Raw genomic sequence first — 23,285 nt, forward strand, 5'->3', positions numbered from 1 at the left:
CTGTCAACATGGAGAAAACTATCACCTTGAGCACTGTCATCTTGAGCACTGTCACCATGGGCACTATTACCATGGGTAATGTTTTCATGGGCAATTACCAGGTGAGCACTTTCAACATGGGCACTGTCATCATGGGCACTGTCACGAAGAGCACTGCCACAATGAGCAGTGTCACCATGTGCACTCTCACCATGTGCACTATCACCGACTGTAAGTTTACCATTGGCCCTATCACAAGTGCAATGTCACCATCGGTTCTGTTCCCATGGAAACTCTCACCAAGTGCACTGTCACCATGAGCACTGTCAAAATGAGCACTGTCACTTTGGTCCCTGCTATTATGAGCACTGTCACCCTGAGAAGTGTCACTATGAAAACTGCCGCCATGGGTATTTTCACCATGAGAACTGTCACCATGGGTATTGTCACCAGTTGCACTGTCACCATGAGGAATATTACCACGAGCACACTCACTGTGAACACTGTCACCATGGGCACTTGTACAATGTGGACATTTACCATGAGCCCTGTCACCATGGGCACTGTCACCGTGAGCACTGTCACCGTGAGCACTGTCACCGTGGGCATTGTCACCATGGGCCCTGTCATCATTGGCACTGCCACTATGGGAACTGTCACTGTGAGCACTGTCACCATGGATACTGCAATGATGAGCACTGTCACCGTGAGCACTGTCACCATGAGCACTGTCACTGTGTGCCGTGTCCCCATACACACTATCACAATACGGACTATCACTGTAAGCAATATCACCATGAGCAATGTAACCATGGGCCCTGTCACCATGTGCACTATCAGCATGGGCAGTGCCACCATGGGCCCGTTATCATTGAGGACTGTCTACATGGGTAATATCACCATGGGAACTGTCACCGTGAGAACTATCACCATGAGCAATGTCATAATGGGCCCTGTCGCCATGGGTCTTGTCACTATGAGCACTGTCAGAATTGGTATTATCACAGTGAGCACTCTCACCATGGTAACTGTCCCCATGGGCACTGTCACCATGATAACTGTCATCATGGGCACTGTGACTGTGGACACTGCCACCGTGAGCATTATTACCATGAACACTGAAACCGTTAGAACTATCCTCATAAGTACTGTCTCCATGGGCAATGTCACGATTGGTATGGCCAACATGGGCACTCTCAAGGTGTGCACTGTTACTCAGGGCACTGCCACCATGGGCACTGTCAGAGTGAGCACTGTCACCGTGAGCAATGCCCCAATGAGCACTGTCTCTTCTGGCACTGCTTACATGAGCAGTGTCACCATGGGCATGACACCCTGGTAAATGTCACCATGGGCACTGTCACCATGAACTCTCACAGCTTGGGCATTACACCCTAGGTACTGGGACCATGAGAACATTCACTGTGAGCTTTGTTATCATGAGCTCTGTCTCCTGGGTATTGTCACCATGGGCACTATCAACGTGAGAATTATGATCATTGACACTGTCAACATAGGCACTATCACCACGAGCACTGTCACCATGAGTAATGTCAGCCTGGGTATTGTCACCATGGGCTCTGTCACCGTGAACACTACACCATTGGAATTGTGACTATGGACACTGTTACCAGGTGCAATAACACCATGGGCACTGTCACCATGTGCACTATCACTGTGAGCAAGTTTACCATGGGCAATGTCACAATGTGCAGAGTCACCTTCGGTAATATCCCCAGGGGATCTGCCACCAGGTGTACTGTCACCACTTGCAATGACACCACGGGCACTCCCACCATGGGCACTGACACCATGAGCATTATTACGATTAACACTGCTACTGTGAGCAGTATCGTCATAAATACTGTCACCATTGACACTGTCACAATTGGCACGACCACCATGTGCATACTCATGGTGTGTACTGTCACCAGTGGCACTGCCACCATATGCAGTGTCACCATGAGCACTGTAACCATGGGCACTCTCACCATGGGCACTGACATCATGGGCAGTGTCACCGTGGGCAATGTCAGCAGAGGCCTGGTCACATGGGTGCTGTCACCATGGGCATTCTCACCTTTAGCACTTTCACTATAGGTACTGTCAGCAGGGGTACAACCACCATGGGTAATGTTATCAGGGACACTTTCCAGGTGAGCACTTTCAACATGGGCACTGTCATCATGGGCACTGTCAACATGGGCACTGTCACCATGGCCATTGTCTTCGTGGGCACTGTCAACAGTTTCACTGTCACTCTAAGCTCTCTCACCTTTGCACTGTGATGGTGGGCACTGTCACCATGCGTCTATAACCTTGGGCATTGGCAGCATGAGCAGTGTCACTGAGGGCACTGCCTCCATGAGCACTATCACCATGAGCACAGCCATTGTGAACTCTATCACCATAAGCACTGTCATCATTCTGCACTGTCCCCATGTGCACTGCCACAATGAGCAGTGTCACCATGGGCACTTCCACCATGAGCACTGTCACCATGAGCACTGTCACAGTGAGCCGTGTCTCCATGGTCAATGTCAACCTGTGCACTCTCACCAAGTGCACTATCCCCGATAGCAAGCTTACCATTGGCTCTGTCACAAAGAGCAGTGTCACCATCGGTACTGTTCCCATGGGAACTGTCACCAAGTGCACTGTCACTATGAGCATTGTCATCACGAGCACTGCCACCTTGTACCCTGCTATTATGAGCACTGTCACCCTGGGAACTATCGCTATATAAACTGCCACAATGGGTATTTTCACCATGAGTACTGTCACCATGGGTATTGTCACCATTTGCACTGCCACCATGTGCACTCTCACCATAGGCAGTGTCACCATAGGCACTTTATTATTGAGTACTCTCTCCATGGTTAATATCACCAAGGACATTGTCACTGTGACAACTATCACCGTGAACAATATCATGATTGGCCCAGACGTCATGGGACTTGTCACTATGAGCACTGTCACAATGGGCACTATCACCGTGAGCTGTCTCAGTGTGGTATCTGTCACCATGGGCACTGTCACCATGGGCACGGTCATTTTCGGCACTGTACCATGGGCACTGTCACTGTGGGCAATGCCACCGTGAGCACTATTATGATGAACACTGCTACTGTGAGCAGTATCATCATAAATACTGTCCCCATGGACACTGTCACAATTGGCACAGCCACCATGGGCATACTCATGGTGTGCACTCTCACCAAGGGCACTGACATCATGGGCAGTGTCACCGTGGGCACTGTCACCAGGGGCCTTGTCACATGGGTCCTGTCGCCATGGGTATTCCCACCATTAGCACTTTCACTATGGGTACTGTCACCAGGGGCACTACCGCCATGGATAATATTACAACGGGCACTTTACAGGTGAGCACTTTCACCATGCGCACTGTCATCATGGGCACTGACAAAATGGGCACTGTCACCATGAGCACTGTCACCATGGCCATTGTCTTCGTGGGCACTGTCAACAGTTTCACTGTCACCGTAAGCTCTCTCACCATTGCACTGTGATGGTGGGTACTGTCACCATGCGTCTATAAACGTGGGCATTGCCAGCATGAGCAGTGTCACTGAGGACACTGCCTCCATGAGCACTATAAACAAGAGCACAGCCACTGTGAACTCTATCACCATAAGCACTGTCATCATCGGCATTGTCCCCATGAGCACTGCCACAATGAGCAGCGTCACGATGGGCACTTCCACCATGAGCACTGTCACCATGAGCACTGTCACAGTGAGCCATGTATCCATGGTCAATGTCAACCTGTGCACTCTCACCAAGTGCACTATCCCTAGAGCAAGCTTACCATTGGCTCTGTCACAAAGTGCAGTATCACCATCGGTACTGTTCCCATGGGAACTGTCACCAACTGCACTGTCAATATGAGCATTGTCATAACGAGCACTGCCACCTTGTACCCAGCTATTATGAGCACTGTCACCCTGAGAACTGTCGCTATAAAAACTGCCACAATGGGTATTTTCACCATGGGTATTGTCACCATTTGTACTGTCACCATGTGCACTATCACCGCAAGGACTATCACCTTAAGCAATATCACCATGCACAATATCACCAGGGACACTGTCACAATTTTGCACTGCCACCATGTGCACTATCACCATAGGCAGTGTCACCATAGGCACTTTATTAATGAGTCCTCTCACCATGGGTAATATCACCATGGGCATTGTCACCGTGACAACTATCACCGTGAGCAATAACATGATTGGCCTTGACGCCATGAGACTTGTCACTATGAGCACTGTCACAATGGGCACTATCACCGTGAGCAGTCTCACTGTGGTATCTGTCACCATGGGCACTGTCACCATGGGCACTGTCACTTTCGGCACTGTGCCATGGGCACTGCCACCGTGAGCACTATTACGATGAACACTGCTACTGTGAGGAGTATCATCATAAATACTGTCATAATGGGCACTGTCACAATTAGCATGGCCACCATGTGCATACTCATGGTGTGCAGTGTCATCAGGGCCACTGCCACCATGAGCACTGTAACCATGGGCACTGTCACCATGGGCACTATCAACATGGGTAATATTATCATGGGCACTTTCCAAGTGAGCACTTTCACCATGGGCACTGTCATCATGGGCACTGTCACTGTGAGCACTGTCACTGTGAGCACTGTCACCGGTGGCATTGTCACCATGGGACCTGTCATCATTGGCACTGCTACCATGGGAACTGTCACTGTGAGCACTGTCACCATGGGTATGGCAATGATGAGCACTGTCACTGTGAGCACTGTCACCATAAGCACTGTCACTGAGTGCAGTGTGCCCATACACACTATCACAATAAGGACTATCACCGTAAGCAATATCACCGTGAACAATGTCTCCATGGGCACTGTCACCATGTGCACTATCACCATGGGCAGGGCCACCATGGGCCCGTTATCTTTGAGGACTGTCAACATGGGTAATATCACCATGGGAACTGTCCCCGTGAGAACTATCAACGTGAGCAATGTCATAATGGGCCCTGTCGCCATGGGCCTTGTCACTATGAGCACTGTCAGAATTGGTATTATCACATTGAGCAGTCTCACATGGTAACTGTCACCATGGGCTCTGTCACTGTGATTACTGTCACCATGGGCACTGTGACTGAGGGCACTGCCACCGTGAGCATTATTAACATGAACACTGCAACCGTTAGAACTATCCTCATAAGTACTGTCACCATGGGCACTGTCACGATTGGCATGGCCAACATGTGCACTCTCAAGGTGTGCACTGTTACCCAGGGCACTGCCACCATTGGCACTGTCAAAGTGAGCACTGTCACCGTGAGCAATGCCTCAATGAGCACTGCCAATTCTGGCAATGCTTACATGAGCAGTGTCGCCATGGGCATGACACCCTGGTTATTGTCACCATGGGCACTGTCACCATGAGCACTCTCAGCATGGGCATTACACCCTAGGTACTGGGACCATGGGAACATTCACCGTGAGCATTGTGACCATGAGCTCTGTCACCCTGGGTATTGTCACCATGGGCACTATCACCGTGAGAATTATGATCATGGACACTCTCACCATAGGCACTATCACCATGAGCACTGTCACCATGAGTAATGTCACCCTGGGTATTGTCACCATGGGTTCTGTCACCGTGAGCACTACACCATGGGAATTGTGACTATGGGCACTGTCACCAGGTGCAATACCACCATGGGCCCAGTCACCATGTGCACTATCACTGTGAGCATGTTTACCTTGGGCAATATCACAATGTGCAGAGTCACCTTCTGTAATGTCCCCAGGTGATCCGCCACCAGATGTACTGTCACCACTAGCAATGGCACCACGGGCACTGACACCTTGGGCACTGCTATTAGGATCACTGTCACCATGAGGACTGTCGCTATGAGAACTGTCACCATGGGTATTTTCACCATGAGTACTCTCACCATACGTATTGTCACCATTTGCACTCTCAGCATGAGCACTATTATGGTGAGCACTATCACCATTAGCAATTTCAACATGGGCACAGGCACAATTCGGACTCTCACCAAGAGCCCTGTCTCCAAGGGCACTATCAACCTGAGCACTGTCACCATTGGCAACGTCAGCATGGGGACTTTCACCGTAGGGACTGTCATCACGGGCAGTGTCACCGTGGGGAAGTGTCACAAGGGTCAATGTCACCATGGGCCCTGCCACCATAGGCACTGCCACTGTGAGCACTATTACCATGGGTAATGCAACCATGAGCACTGTCACCATGAGCAATGTCAGCGTGGGTTGTCACCATGTGCACTTTCACCTAGAGCACTGTCATGGTGGGAAGTGTTACCATGCCCTCTATCACAGCAAGTACTATCAGGTTAAGCAATATCGCCATGAGCAATGTCACCTTTGGTACTGTCACCATGTTGCACTGCAATCATGTGCACTATCACCATAGGCACTGTCACCATGGGCACTTTATCACTGAGTATTCTCACCATGGGTAATATCACCATGGGCATTGTTACCATGACAACTATCACTGTGAGCATTATTATGATTGGCCCTGGCGCCATGGACCTTGTCACTATGAGCACTGTCTCAATGGGCACTATCACCGTGAGCAGTCTCATAGTGATATATTTCACCATGGACACTGTCTCCCTTAGAACTGTCACCATGTGCACTGTCACTTTTGGCACTGTGCCAAGGGCACTGTCACTGTGGGCATTGCCACCATGAGCATTATTACGATGAACACTGCTACTGTGAGCAGTATCATCATAAATACTGTCACCATGGACACTGTCACAATTGGCATGGCCACTATGTGCATACTCATGGTGTAAACTGTCACCAGGGGCACTGCCACCATGGGCACTGTCACCATGGGCAATGACATCATGGGCAGTGTCACCGTGGGCACTGCCACCAGGGGCCTTGTCACATGGGTGCTGTCACCATGGGCATTCTCACCATTAGCACTTTCACTAAGGGTACTGTCACCAGTGGCACTAACACCATGCGTAATGTTATCAGGGACACTTTACAGATGAGCACTTTCGACATGGGCACTGTCATCATGGGTACTGTCAACATGGGCCATTGTCTTCGTGGGCACTGGCAAAAGTTTCACTATCACCGTAAGCTCTCTCACCATTGCACTGTGATGGTGGGCACTGTCACCATGCGTCTATAAACGTGGGCATTGCCAGCATGAGCAGTGTCACTGAGGACACTGCCTCCATGAGCACTATCACCATGAGCACAGCCACTGTGAACTCTATCACCATAAGCACTGTCATCATCGGCATTGTCCCCATGAGCACTGCCACAATGAGCAGCGTCACGATGGGCACTTCCACCATGAGCACTGTCACCATGAGCACTGTCACAGTGAGCCGTGTCTCCATGGTCAATGTCAACCTGTGCACTCTCACCAAGTGCACTATCCCGATAGCAAGCTTACCATTGGCTCTGTCACAAAGTGCAGTATCACCTTCGGTACTGTTCCTATGGGAACTGTCACCAACTGCACTGTCACTATGAGCTTTCTCATCACGAGCACTGCCACCTTGTACCCTGCTATTATGAGCACTGTCACCCTGAGAACTGTCGCTATAAAAACTGCCACAATGGGTATTTTCTCCATGAGTACTGTCACCATGGGTATTGTCACCATTTGGCTGTCACCATGTGCACTATCACCGCAAGGACTATCACCTTAAGCAATATCACCATGCACAATATCACCAGGGACACTGTCACAATTTTGCACTGCCACCATGTGCACTATCACCATAGGCAGTGTCACCATCGGCACTTTATTATTGAGTCCTCTCACCATGGGTAATATCACCATGGGCATTGTCACCATGACAACTATCACCGTGAGCAATATCATGATTGGCCCTGACGCCATGGGACTTGTCACTGTGAGCACTGTCACAATGGGCACTATCACCATGAGCAGTCTCACTGTGGTATCTGTCACCATGGGCACTGTCACCATGGGCACTGTCACTTTTGGCACTGTGCCATGGGCACTGCCACCGTGAGCATTATTACGATGAACACTGCTACTGTGAGCAGTATCATCATAAATACTGTCACCATGGGCACTGTCACAATTGGCATGGCCACCATGTGCATACTCATGGTGTGCAGTGTCATCAGGGCCACTGCCACCATGGGCAGTGTCACCATGAGCACTGTAACCATGGGCACTGTCACCATGGGCACTATCACCATGGGTAATGTTGTCATGGTCACTTTCCAAGTGAGCACTTTCCCCATGGGCACTGTCATCATGGGCAATGTCAATACAGGCCCTGTCACAGTGAGAACTGTCACCATGGGCACTGTCACTTTCAGCACTGTCCATGGGCACTGTCACTGTGGGCACTGCCACCGTGAGCATTATTATGATGAACATTGCTACTGTGAGCAATATCATCATAAATACTGTCACCATGGGCAATGGCCCAATTGGCACGGCCACCATGTGCATACTCATGGTGTGCACTGTCACCTGGGGCACTGACATCATGGGCAGTGTCACCATGAGCACTGTAACCATAGGCACTCTCACCATCGGCACTGACAGCATGGCAGTGTCACCATGGGCAATGTCACCAGGAGCCTTGTCGAATGGGTGCTGTCACCATGGGCATTCTCACCATTAGCTCTTTCACTATAGGTACTGTACCAGGGCCCCTACCACCATGGGTATTGACATCATGGGCACATTCCAGGTGAGCACTTTCACCATGGGCACTGTCAGCATGAGCAGTGTCACCATGAACACTGCCACCATGGCCATTGTCTTCGTGGGCAGTGTCAGCATTTACACTGTCACCGTGAGCTCTCTCACAATTGCACTGTGTTCGTGGACACTGTCACCATCCATCTATCAGCAGGGCTTTGCCAGCTTGAGCTGTGTCACTAAGGGTACTGCCTCCATGAGCACTATCACCATGAGCACAGCCACTGTGAACTCTATCACCTTAAGCACTGTCATCATCAGCACCGTCCCCATGTGAACTGCCACAATGAGCTGTGTCACCATGGGCACTTCCACCATGAGCACTGTCACCATGAACCTTGTCAGGGTGAGCCATGTCTCCATGGGCAATATCACCATGGGCACTTTCACCATGTGCACTATCACTGCAAGCAAGGTTACCGTTGGCTCTCTCACAAAGTACAGTGTCACCATTGGTACTGTTCCTATGGAAACTGTCAACAAGTGCACTGTCACCATGAGCACTGTCACAATGAGCACTGGCACTTTGGTCCCTGCTATTATGAGCACTGTCACCCTGAGAACTGTCACTATGAAAACTGCCGCCATGGTTATTTCCACCAAGAGTACTGTCACCATGGGTATGGTCAACAGTTGCACTGTCACCATGAGCACTATTACCCCGAACACTATCACTGTGAACTCTGTCACCATGGGCACTTGTACAATGTGGACTTTCACCATAAGCCCTGTCACCATGGGCACTGTCACTGTGAGCACTGTCACCGTGAGCACTGTCACCGTGGGGATTGTCACCATGGGCCCTGTCATCATTGGTACTGCCACTGTGGGAACTGTCACTGTGAGCACTGTCACCATGGGTACTGCAATGATGAGCACTGTCACCATGAGCAATGTCACCATGGGCACTGTCACTGTGTGCATTGTCCCCAAACACACTATCAAAATAAGGACTATCACCGTAAGCAATATCACCGTGAGCAATGTCACCATGAGCACTGTCACCATGGGCAGTGCCACCATGATCCCGTTATCATTGAGGACTGTCTACATGGGTAATATCACCATGGGAACTGTCACTGTGAGAACTATCACCGTGAGCAATGTCATAATGGTCCCTGTCACCATTGGCTTTGTCACTATGATCACTGTCAGAATTGGTATTATCACAGTGAGCAGTCTCACCATGGTAACTGTCACCATAGGCACTGTCACAATGATAAGTGTCAGAATGGTCACTGTGACTGTGGGCACTGCCACCGTGAGCATTATTACCATAAACACTGCAAACGTCAGAACTATCATCATAAGTACTGTCACCATGGACACTGTCACGATTGGCATGGCCAAAATGGGCACTCTCAAGGTGTGCACTGTTACCCAGGGCACTGCCACCATTGGCACTGTCAAAGTGAGCACTGTCACCGTGAGCAATGCCTCAATGAGCACTGCCAATTCTGGCAGTGCTTACATGAGCAGTGTCGCCATGGGCATGACACCCTGGTTATTGTCACCATGGGCACTGTCACCATGAGCACTCTCAGCATGGGCATTACACCCTAGGTACTGGGACCATGGGAACATTCACTGTGAGCATTGTGACCATGAGCTCTGTCACCCTGGGTATTGTCACCATGGGCACTATCACCGTGAGAATTATGCTCATGGACACTCTCACAAAAGGCACAATCACCATGAGCACTGTCACCATGAGTAATGTCACCCTGGGTATTGTCACCATGGGCTCTGTCACCGTGAACACTACACCATGGGAATTGTGACTATAGGCACTGTCACCAGGTACAATACCATCATGGGCACTGTCACCATGTGCACTATCACTGTGAGCAAGGTTAGCATGGGCAATGTCACAATGTGCAGAGTCACCTTCGGTAATGTCCCCAGGGGATCTGTCACCAGGTGTACTGTCACCACTAGCAATGGCACCACGGGCACTGCCACCTTGGGCACTGCTATTAGGAGCACTGTCACCATGAGAACTGTCGCTATGAGAACTGTCACCATGGGTATTTTCACCATGAGTACCCTCATCATAGGTATTGTCACCATTTGCACACTCAGCATAAGCAATATTATGGTGAGCACTATCACCGTTAGCACTTTCACCATGGGCACTGGCACAATTCGTACTCGCACCAAGAGCCATGTCACCATGGGCACTATCACCGTGAGCACTGTCACCTTAGGCAACATCAGCGTGGGCCCTTTCACCATGGGCACTTTCATCATGTGCAGTGTCACCGTGGGGAAATGTCACAATTGGCACTGTCACCATGAGCACTGTCAGTATGGTTTGTCACCGTGTGCACTTTCACCAAGAGCACTGTCATGGTGGGCAGTGTTACCATGCGCTCTATCACCGCAAGTACTATCACGTTAAGCAATGTCACCATGAGCAATGTCACCATTGGTACTGTCACCATGTTGCACTGCCATCATGTGCACTATCACCATAGGCACTGTCACCATGGGCACTTTATCATTGAGTACTCTCACCATGGGTAATATCACCATGGGCATTGTCACCATGACAAATCTCACTGTGAGCAATATCATGATTGGTCCTGGCGCCATGGACCTTGTCACTATGAGCACTGTCACAATGGACACTATCACCGTGAGCAGTCTCACTGTGGTATCTGTCACCATGGACACTGTCTCCCTTAGAACTGTCACAATGGGCACTGTCACTTTTGGCACTGTACACGGGCACTGTCACTGTGGGCACTGCCACCGTGAGCATTATTATGATGAACATTGCTACTGTGAGCACTATCATCATCAATACTGTCACATGGACACTGTCCCAATTGGCACCATCTGCATGTTCATGCTCGTGGTGTGCACAGTCACCTGGGGCACTGACATCATGGGCAGTGTCACCATGAGCACTGTAACCATGGGCACTCTCACCATCAGCACTGACATCATGGGCAGTGTCACAATGGGCACTGTCACCAGCGGCCTTGTCACATGGGTGCGGTCACCATGGGCATTCTCACCATTAGCTCTTTCACTATGGGTACTGTACCAGGGCCACTACCAGCATGGGTATTGACATCATGGGCACATTCCAGGTGACCACTTTCACCATGGGCAATGTCATCATGGGCACTGTCCCCATGGGCACTGCCACCATGTCCATTGTCCTCGTGGGCAGTGTCAGCATTTACACTGTCACCTTGAGCTCTCTCACCATTGCACTGTGATCGTGGACACTGTCACCATGCGTCTATCACCTGGGCATTGCCAGCTTGAGCAGTGTCACTAAGGGCACTGCCTCCATGAGCACTATCACCATGAGCACAGCCACTGTGAACTCTATCACCTTAAGCACTGTCATCATCGGCACTGTCCCCATGTGCACAGCCACAATGAGCTGTGTCACCATGGGCACTTCCACCATAAGCACTGTCACCATTAACTTTGTCACAGTGAGCCATGTCTCCATGGGAATTGTCACCATGGGCAATTTCACCATGTGCCCTATCACTGTGAGCAAGGTTACCGTTGGCTCTGTCACAAAGTGCAGTGTCACCTTCGGTACTGTTCCTATGGAAACTGTCAACAAGTGCACTGTCACCATGAGCACTGTCACAATGAGCACTGTCACTTTGGTCCCTGCTATTATGAGCACTGTTACCCTGAGAACTGTCACTATGAAAACTGCCGCCATGGGTATTTTCACCATGAGTACTGTCGCCATGGGTATTGTTACCAGTTGCACTGTCACCATGAGCACTAATACTGCGAGCACTATCACTGTGAAATCTGTCACCATGGGCACTTGTACAATGTGGACTTTCACCATGAGCCCTGTCACCATGGGCACTGTCACTGTGAGCACTGTCACCGTGAGCACTGTCATCATGTGCATTGTCACCATGGGCCCTGTCATCATTGGCATTGCCACCATGGGAACTGTCACTGTGAGCACTGTCACCATGGGTACTGCAATGATGAGCACTGTCACCATGAGCAATGTCACCATGATCACTGTCACTGTGTGCAGTGTCCCCATAGACACTATCATAATAAAGACAATCACCGTAAGCAATATCACCGTGAGCAATGTCACCATGGGCACTGTCACCATGAGCAGTGCCACCATGGGCCCGTTATCATTGAGGACGCTCAAAATGGGTAATATCACCATTGGAACTGTCACCGTGAGAACTATCACCGTGAGCAATGTCATAATGGTCCCTGTCGCCATGGGCCTTGTCACTATGAGCACTGTCAGAATTGGTATTATCACAGTGAGCAGTCTCACCATGGTAACTGTCCCCATGGGCACTGTCACCGTGATAACTCTCACCATGGGCACTGTGACTGTGGGCACTGCCACCGTGAGCATTATTACCATGAACACTGCAACCGTTAGAACTATCATCATAAGTACTGTCACCATGGGCACTGTCACGATTGGCATGGCCAACATGGGCACTCTCAAGGTGTGCACTTTTATCCAGGGCACTGCCACCATGGCTACTGTCACAGTGAGCACTGTCACCGTGAGCAATGCCACAATGAGCACTGTCTCTTCTGGCACTGCTTACATGTGTAGTGTCACCATGGGCTTGACACCCTGGTTATTGTCACCATGGGCACTGTCACCATGTGCACTCTCAGCATGGGCATTACACCCTAGGTAGGTACTGGGACCATGGGAACATTCACCGTGAGCATTGTGACCATGAGCTCTGTCACCCTGGGTATTGTCACCATGGGCACTATCACCGTGAGAATTATGATCATGGACACGGTCACCAAAGGCACTATCACCATGAGCACTGTCACCATGAGTAATGTCACCCTGGGTATTGTCACCATGGGCTCTGTCACTGTGAGGACTACACCATGGGAATTGTGACTATGGACACTGTCACCAGGTGCAATACCATCATGGGCACTGTCACCATGTGCACTATCACTGTGAGCAACGTTACCATGGGCAATGTCAGAATGTGCAGAGTCACCTTCGGTAATGTCCCCAGGGGATCTGTCACCAGGTGTACTGTCACCACTAGCAATGGCACCACGGTCACTGCCACCTTGGGCACTGCTATTAGGAGCACTGTCACCATGAGAACTTTCGCTATGAGAACTGTCACCATGGGTATTTTCACCATGAGTACCCTCACCATAGGTATTGTCACCATTTACACTGTCAGCATGAGCATTATTATGGTGAGCACTATCACCGTAAGCACTTTCACCATGGGCACTGGCACAATTCGGACTCTCACCAAGAGCCCTGTCACCATGGGCACTATCACCATGAGCACTGTCACCATAGGCAACGTCAGCGTGGGCACTTTCACGGTGGGCACTGTCATCATGTGCAGTGTCACTGTGGGGAAGTGTCGCAATGGGCAATGTCACCATGGGCACTGCCACCATAGGCACTGTCACCATGTGCACTGTCAGTATGGTTTGTCACCGTGTGCACTTTCACCAAGAGCACTGTCATGGTGAGGAGTGTTACCATGCGCTCTATCACCGCAAGTACTATCACGTTAAGCAATGTCACCATGAGCAATGTCACCACTGGTACTGTCACCATGTTGAACTGCCATCATGTGCACTATGACCATAGGCACTGTCACCATGGGCACTTTATCATTGAGTACTCTCACCATGGGTAATATCACCATGGGCATTTTCACCATGACAACTATCACTGTGAGCAATATCATGATTGGCCCTGGCGCCATGGACCTTGTCACTATGAGCACTGTCACAATGGGCACTATCACCGTGAGCAGTCTCACTGTGGTATCTGTCACGATGGACACTGTCTCCCTTAGAACTCTCACCATTGGCACTGTCACTTTTGGCACTGTCCACGGTCACTGTTACTGTGGGCACTGCCACCGTGAGCATTATTATGATGAACATTGCTACTGTGAGCACTATCATCATAAATACTCTCACCATGGACACTTTCCCAATTGGCACGGTCACCATACGCATACTTATGGTGTGCACTGTCACCAGGGGTACTGCCACCATGGGCAATGTCACCATGAGCACTGTAACCATGGGCACTCTCACCATCGGCACTGACATCATGGGCAGTGTCACCATGGGCACTGTCACCAGCGGCCTTGTCACATGGGTGCTGTCACCATGCGCATTCTCACCATTAGCTCTTTCACTATGGATACTGTACCAGGGGCACTACCACCATGGGTATTGACATCATGGGCCCTTTCCAATTGAGCACTTGCACCATGGACACTGTCATCATGGGCACTGTCACCATGAGCACTGCCACCATGGCCATTGTCCTCGTGGGCAGTGTCAGCATTTACACTGTCACCGTGAGCTCTCTCACCACTGCACTCTGATCGTAGACACTGTCACCATGCGTCTATCACCTGGGCATTGCCATTTTGAGCTTTGTCGCTAAGGGCACTGCCTCCATGAGCACTATCACCATGAGCACAGCCACTGTGAACTCTATCACCTTAAGCACTGTCGTCATCGGCACTGTCCTCATGTGCACTGCCACAATGACCTGTGTCACCATGGGCACTTCCACCATGAGCACTGTCACCATGAACCCTGTCACACTGAGCCATGTCTCCATGGGAAATGTCACCTTGGGCACTTTCACCATGTGCACTATCACTGCGAGCAAGGTTACCGTTGGCTCTGTCACAAATTGCAGTGTCACCATCAGTACTGTTCCTATGGAAACTTTCACCAAGGGCACTGTCACCATGAGCACTGTCACCACTTCCACTGCCACCTTGTTCCATGCTATTATGAGCACAGTCACCCTGAGAACTGGCGCTATGAGAACTGCCATGATGCGTATTTTCACCATGAGTACTGTCGCCATGGCTACTGTCACCATTTGCACTGTCACCATGTGCACTATCACCGCAAGGATTATCACCTTAAGCAATGTCACCATGTGCAATGTCACCATGGACACTGTAACCATTTTGAACTGCACCATGTGGACTATCACCTTGGGCACTGTCACCATGGGCACTTTATCATTGAGTACTGTCACCATGGGTAATATCTCCATGGGCCCTGTCTCCATGAGAACTATCACCGTGTGCAATATTACCAAGAGCACTGTCACCATGAGCACTGCCACCTTGCACACTTCTATTATGAGCACTGTCCCCATGAGAATGGTAACTATGAGAAATGCCACAATGGGTATTTTCACCAGGGGTACTGTCACCATGGGTATTGTCACCATTTGTAATGTCACCATGAACACTGTCACCATGGGCACTGTCACTGTCAGCACTTTCACCTTAGGCACTGCTACCATGCACAATGTCACCATGGGCACTATCACTGTGAGCACTGTCAACATGAGAACGTCACCAAGGGCACTGTCAACATGGGTACTCTCTCCAAGGGCAATTTCACCATTAGCACTGTGTCACCACGGGCAGTATCACCACGAGCATTATCACTGTGGACACTGTCACCAGGGACACTGTCAGTTTCAGTACTGTCACCATGGATACTGCAACCATGAGCACTGTCACCATGAGCATTGTCACCATTGGCATTATCACCCTGTGCACTCTCACCATGGGCAGTATCACCATGAGAATTGTCAGAATGGGCACTTTATCATTGAGTACTCTCACCATGGGTAATATCACCGTGGGCACTGTCACCATGACAACTATCACCGTGAGCAATAACATGATTGGCCCTGGCGCCATGGGCCTTGTCACTCTGAGCACTGTCACAATGGGCACTATCACAATGAGCAGTCTCCCTGTGGTATGTGTCACCATGGGCCCTGTCACTTTTGGCAATGTCCATGGGCACTGTCATTGTGGGCACTGCCACCATGAGCATTATTACAATGAACACTGCTACTGTGAGCAGTATCATCATAAATACTGTCACCACGGGCACTATCACAATTAGCATGGCCATCATATGCATACTCATGGTGTGCACTGTCACCAGGGGCACTGCCACCATGACCAGTGTCACCATGAACATTGTAACCATGGGCACTGTCGCCATGGGCACTGACATCATGTGCAGTTTCATCGTAGGCACTGTCACCAGGGGCCTTGTCACATGGGTGCTGTCACCATGGGCATTCTCACAATTAGCACTGTCACTATGGGCACTGTCACCAGGGTCCCTACCACCGTCGGTATTGTTATCATGGACCCTTTCCAGGTAAGCACTTTCACCATGGGCACTGTCATCATGGGCACTGTCACCATGGGCACTGTCACTGTGGGCACTGCCACCATGAGCATTATAATGATGAACACTGCTACCGTGAGCAGCAGCATCATAAATACTGTCACCAGGGGCACTGCCACCATGGGCAGTGTCACCATGAGCACTGTTACCATGGGCACTGTCACCGTGGGCACTGTCACCATGGCCATTGTCTTCTTGGACACTGTCACCAGCTTGTATGTCACTGTAAGCTCTCTCACCTTTGCACTGTGATGGTGGGCACTGTCACCATACGTCTATCATCATGGGCCTTGCCAGCATGAGCAGTATCACTGAGGGCACTGCCTCCGTGAGCACTATCACCATGACCACAGCCACTGTGAACTCTATCACCACAAGTACTGTCATCATCCGCACTGTCACCATTAGCACTGCCACAATGAGCAGTGTCACCATGGTCACTTCCACCATGAGCACTGTCACCATGAGCATTTTCACACTGAGCTTTGTCTCCATGGGCAATGTCACCATGGGCATGCTCACCATGTGCAATATCCCCGAGACCAAGGTTACCATTGGCCCTGTCACAAAGTGCATTTTCACCATCAGTTCTGTTCCCATGGGGACTGTCACCAAGTGCACTGTCACCATGAGCACTGTCACCACGACCACTGCCACCTTGGGCCCTGCTATTATGAGCACTGTGCCCCTGAGAATTGTCACTATGAGAACTGCCACCATGGTTATTTTCACCATGAGTACTGTCGCCATGGGTATTGTCACCTTTTGCCCTGTCACCATGTGCACTATCACACAAGGATTATAACCTTAAGCAATGTCAGCATGCACAATATCACCATGGATACTGTCACCATGAGAACTCTCTCCGTGAACAATGTTACCAAGAGCACTGTCAGTACGAGCACTGCCACCTTGGGCCCTGCTATTATGAGCACTGTTACCATGAGAACTGTCGCCATGGGAACTGCCACCATGGGTATTTTCACTATGAGTACTGTCACCATGGGTATTGACACCATTTGTTGTGTCACCATGAGCTCTGTCACTGTGACAAATGTCACTATTAGAATTGCCACATGGGAACTTTTATGATGAATACTCTCACCATGGGCATTTTCAACATGGGCACTGTCACAGTGAGCATAGTTACCATGGGCACTGTCACAATGTGCAGTGTCACAATCGGTACTGTCCCCATGGGAACTGACACCAAGAACACTGTCACCTCGAACACTGCCACCTTGGGTAGTTTCAATATGAGTGCTGTCACCATGGGTATTGACACCATTTGCACTGTCACCATTAGCACTATTACCGCAAGCACTATCACCATGAGCACTGTCACCATGGTCACTGGTACAATGCGGACTTTCACCATGAGCCCGGTCACCATGGGCTCTATCACTGTGAGCACTCTCACCGTGTTCACTGTCACCATGGGCACTGTCACCATGGGCCCTGTCATCATTGGCACTGCCACCATGGGAACTGTCACTGTGAGCACTGTCACCATGGGTACTGCAACCATGAGCACTGTCACCATGAACACTGTCACTGTGTGCAGTGTCCCCATGTGCACTATCACCCTAAGGACTATCACCGTAAGCAATGTCACCATGAGTAATATCACCATGGGCATTGTCACCATTTGGCCCTGCCACCATGTGCACTATCACCATGGGCACTGTCACCATGGGCCCTTTATCATTGAGTACTGTCACCATGGATAATATCACCATGGGAACTGTCACCATGAGAACTATCACCGTGAGCAATGTCATAATGGGCACTGGCGCCATGGGCCTTGGCACTATGAGCACTGTCAGAATTGGTATTATCACAGTGAGCAGTCTCACCATGTTAACTGTCACCATGGGCTCTGTAACCGTGATAACTGTCACCATGGACACTGTCACTGTCGGCACTCTCCATGGGCACTGTCACTGTGGGCACTGCCACTGTGAGCATTATTACCATGAACACTGTAACCGTTAGAACTATCACCATAAGTACTTTCACCATGGGCACTCTCACCATTGGCATGGCCACCAGGGGCACTCTCATGATGAGTACTATCACCATGGGTATTTTCACCATGGGCACTGTCACCGTTAGCAGTGTTACCATGAGCACTTTCTTTATGAGCACTGTCTCCATGGGCACTGGCACAATGCGGAGGCTCACCGTGAGCCATGTCACCATGGGAACTATCACCATGAGCATTGTTCCCGTGGTCACTGTCACCATGGGCAATCTCACCGTGAACATTGTCACCATAGACAATGTCACAATGGTAACTGTCACCTTGGGCACTGTCATCATAGGCATGGTCACTGTGGACACTGTCACCATGGGCACTGTCAGTTTGAGCACTGTCACCATGGGTACTGCAACCATGGGCAATATCACCATGAGCACTGTCACCATTGGCAGTATTACCATGTGCACTTGACGGAGTCCAGCTCCATTGAGTCCAGGGATTCCCGAGGGATGGATAGTGTCGGCAAAGGAAATAATTCTATTAAAATTCTTGAAGTATCAGCATTGCATGTTTCTCTTTTTCACGTCTTTATTCTTTCTTCTTCTTCTATTGTTTACAATCACAGGTTTATATATTGTGGTTTATTCCATTACCAGGTACGTGGCTAAACAGTCTTAGCACAATCAAACCTCAAAATGTTCTATAAAGATTGTTTTTAAAAAATATCCCCTAGTTTCTAGATGTCCTACTAAGATATTTCCCCAAGTTCCCATTAATCACAGGTTATTTCTTAGTAACTAAGCCAAGCAGTTATATGATAATTTTAATTGTAAAAGTTGGAGCTATTTGTTCCTATTTCTCTTCTTGCATGGGCAGCCTTTTACATGGGTTCCATGAAAATATTTACAATATACCCGGCATGCCCTTTCTTGTTGTTTCCTCCAACTGAGACAGTGTTTTCTCCCTATCCTAACAACCAATTCTGCTCTAGTCATTTGCTTTTCTATAATTAATGTTCCTTTATAATAGAACCATACATTTCCTATGTTATCAGGAACTCTGGCCCATGGCCATAACTCCATACTAGAGGGTGTTTTTCATAAAGACATGGCTTTAGTGCCAGGCTCTTAATTCTTTACCCATTTCCCCAGGGCTTTAGTGGGTACTTCCCAATCTGTTGTAGTTTCAGGAGGGGGAGTCCTAGAGGAATTTTTCTTTCACGTGGAGCAATATCCCCCAAAATTGCCCCTATATGTAAATTTATTTCCATAAAACATAACAGCAGAACTGTAGTCCACCTTCCTGGCATGGCGCTGCCTTGCAGTTTCGCCTTCTATTGCTCCATGATTTTGTCATGGTGCAATGGCTCCAGGATGGCTTCCAACATCTCCCACTTTTTCTTTTTTTTTAAAAGTGCAGTATGTAGCTCCCCAAAAAGTTGTTTGATGTTTTTAATAATTATTCTGACAATGACTGGAAGTACAAATATCAGAATTAGTACAATTCCTGCAATGATTCCTCCATTAATGAGCATTGAGAATAAGGTTTTATGTGACACAAATGACTTAATGCTATCAAAAAAAATCTGAGGAGACTATCCTGGAGATAAATCTAAGTTTGTATTTCCTATGTCATGAATCTCTTGATGTAATTTAGTAACGTCTAAACTAACAGTTGTTTGGTTCCAAACTTCCATAATATGAGTACAAATTTGTTCCCAAGAATATAATGATGCATTCACTTTTAGAGGAGTAACACAAATCCATCTATATTTTTTATGACACGTCAAAGTTAATCTTATTTTGAGTGCTGTTAATTCTTGCCCTATATGTAAAATTGTTTCTTCTAAGACATCCACCTTTGCTTCTAACTTTCTGTCTATAACTTCCTGAGTAGCCAGAGCTAAAGATACATTTTTTGAAAGCTCATTTACATGTTGAGCTGTATGTACTTGTTGAGTTACGGAACTTATTGAAAGAGAAAATGATGCTATTACAGCTATAAATGTAGATATTCCTAGAATTAAAGCGGAAACAAATCTTTTTGAACGTAATAAAACTTCAGTTTCATGCAAAACTTGTAAGCCATAATCATCATACCAGGCAGAGGACAATTTTACAGGCAACATAATATATGGTGGTCGTTCAAGAATCATTAAAACTTGTACATTCATAGAGGAATTTATACAACTTGTCAAAATACAATCAAAGCAATGTGTCCAAAATGTAGAATCAGAAGCATTATGATAAATATTTAAATCCACATATTTTGGGGCTACCAAGAATACATAAGGTGCTGACACACAAGCCTGCATAGAATAAATGCCCATATTTTTAAGTCTTTGAAGAATAACTGGCGATGGTGCAACAATAGCTTTCCAAAGCTGGGTCTGTGCATAATACATATTATCTTGAGCCATAGTTAGGATAGGAGGCACCCATCCTCCAGTGTGCCATCTATTAACAAGCATAGAAGCAGGAATGAATGAATTATTCCAATCATAACGTGCAAGATGTTGTAAATAAGATCTATAATCCTTACATGGATCAGGATTACTCCAATCATGCACATTTTTTGTGGTATCCTCTATGGGAATATCAATTCTTGAAGAATATATACAATAATTCCATGTAGGAAATCCTGTATTGGTACCTACAGCATCCCAGTTACTATCCAATTGGTCTTCCGGAGATTGTAATATAAATGACTGTATTCCTGTATGAATACTTTAAGGAGGATTACAAGGAGGAAATTTAAAGAATGAGAGGAAGGTTGATTCTAAGTTTGATCTTCTCCGGGTGCTAGATAAATCAAAGACCAAAGAAGTCTCTTATTAGATTGACTCGAAGGAGAAGCAGTAAGCTGTCCTTTAGGAAAAACCAGTATACAACCATCCTTACGAGAGGCTACAGAATTATTAATTGATGGAAATATAAAACATATAGGATGGAACCCTGATTTTCCTTGAAAAATAAAATTATTCTTTGTTTAAATTTATTATATGGATAGGAGCTTATGGCTCCTCCCATTAACCTGGGCATAGTAGTAGACACTGGTATACCCTCATTATCCCAGGCTACAGTTTGTAAAATCAGTGGATCAGGGAGATAAGTCCAATAAGAATTACCCAAAACATTTCCCCTAGTTACCTGGCAGGCCAATATAGCAAGCATAGCAACAAAAAGATTTCCAGGTGTTAAGGTAGCTCCCTGGTCTATTACCACTTTCTCGGCGTCATTAGCAAGTCATTTAATCTGACCCCAAATTGGTGGGTTTGAAGTTCTCGTAGAGATGGCTTGTCTCTTGTGAGGTCTCTGGCACGGACGTGTCAGACAAAGAATTGATCTCTCTTCAGTGGTGAGGTTTTGTATCTGCTGCAGCAATGGTTTCTATATGAGGAATGGTGACAGTGAACACGGTGACAACCCATGCTGACAGTGCTCATGGTAGCAGTACCCGTGGTTTCAGTGCTCACAGTGATAGTGCCCATGGTGGCAGTGCCCATGGTGACACTGCCCATGGTGACAATGCCCATGATGACGGTGCCCATGGTGACAGTACCCATGGTGCCATTGCTTATGGTGACATTGCTCACAGTGACAGTACCCATAGTAACAGTGACCACGGTGAAAGTGCTCATGGTGATAGTGTCCATGGTGACAGGGCTCATTGTGACAGTCTGCATTGTGCCAGTAACCCTAGTGACAGTGCTCACACTGACAGTGCCCATGGTGACAGTGTCCACGGTGAGAGTGCTCACGGTGGTAGTGCTCACAATAATAGTGCTCATGGTGACAGTGCCGATGGTGTCAGTGCTCACGGTGACAGTGCCCATGGTTATATTGCCCATGGTGAGAGTCCGCACGTTAATAGTGCCCATGGTAGCAGTTCCTATTGTGAAAGTGCACAGGATGACATTGCTCATGTTGGTAGTTCCCATGGTGAGAGTGCTCATGGTGATAGTGACCATGGTAACAGTGCACATGGTTGCCGTTCCCTTGGTGACAGTGCCCATGAGGACAGTACTCATGGTGACAGTTCTCATGGTGATAGTGCCAATGGTGACATTGCACATGGTGGCAGTGAAAAATGGTGACAGTGCCCATGTTGACAGTTCTCATGGTGACAGTGCACACGGTGACAACCCATACAGACAATACACACGGTGCCAGTTCTCATGGTTGCAGTACGCATGGTGACAGTGATCAAAGTGATAGTGCCGATGGTGGCAGTGCCCATGTTGACAGTGCCCATGGCGCCACTGCCTATGATGGCAGTGCCCATGGTGACAGTGACCATAGTGAGAGTGCTCACAG

General features: G+C 48.6%; 1 pseudogene across 1 annotated transcript in view; it reads left to right on the forward strand.

Moving 5' to 3' along the window:
- Positions 1 to 10,884: 10,884 nt before the first annotated feature.
- The window catches only part of LOC308609657 (ubiquitin-like modifier-activating enzyme 1), an 80,856-nt pseudogene continuing 68,455 nt past the window's right edge, over positions 10,885 to 23,285 (forward strand). The window contains exon 1 of the transcript in view: positions 10,885 to 11,039. The product of the transcript in view is annotated as a ubiquitin-like modifier-activating enzyme 1 (transcript). The remainder of the gene's footprint in view (positions 11,040 to 23,285) is intronic.

This window comes from Mesoplodon bidens (assembly GCF_964165515.1).
Source record: "Mesoplodon bidens genome assembly, chromosome: Y".
Lineage (NCBI taxonomy): Eukaryota > Metazoa > Chordata > Mammalia > Artiodactyla > Ziphiidae > Mesoplodon > Mesoplodon bidens.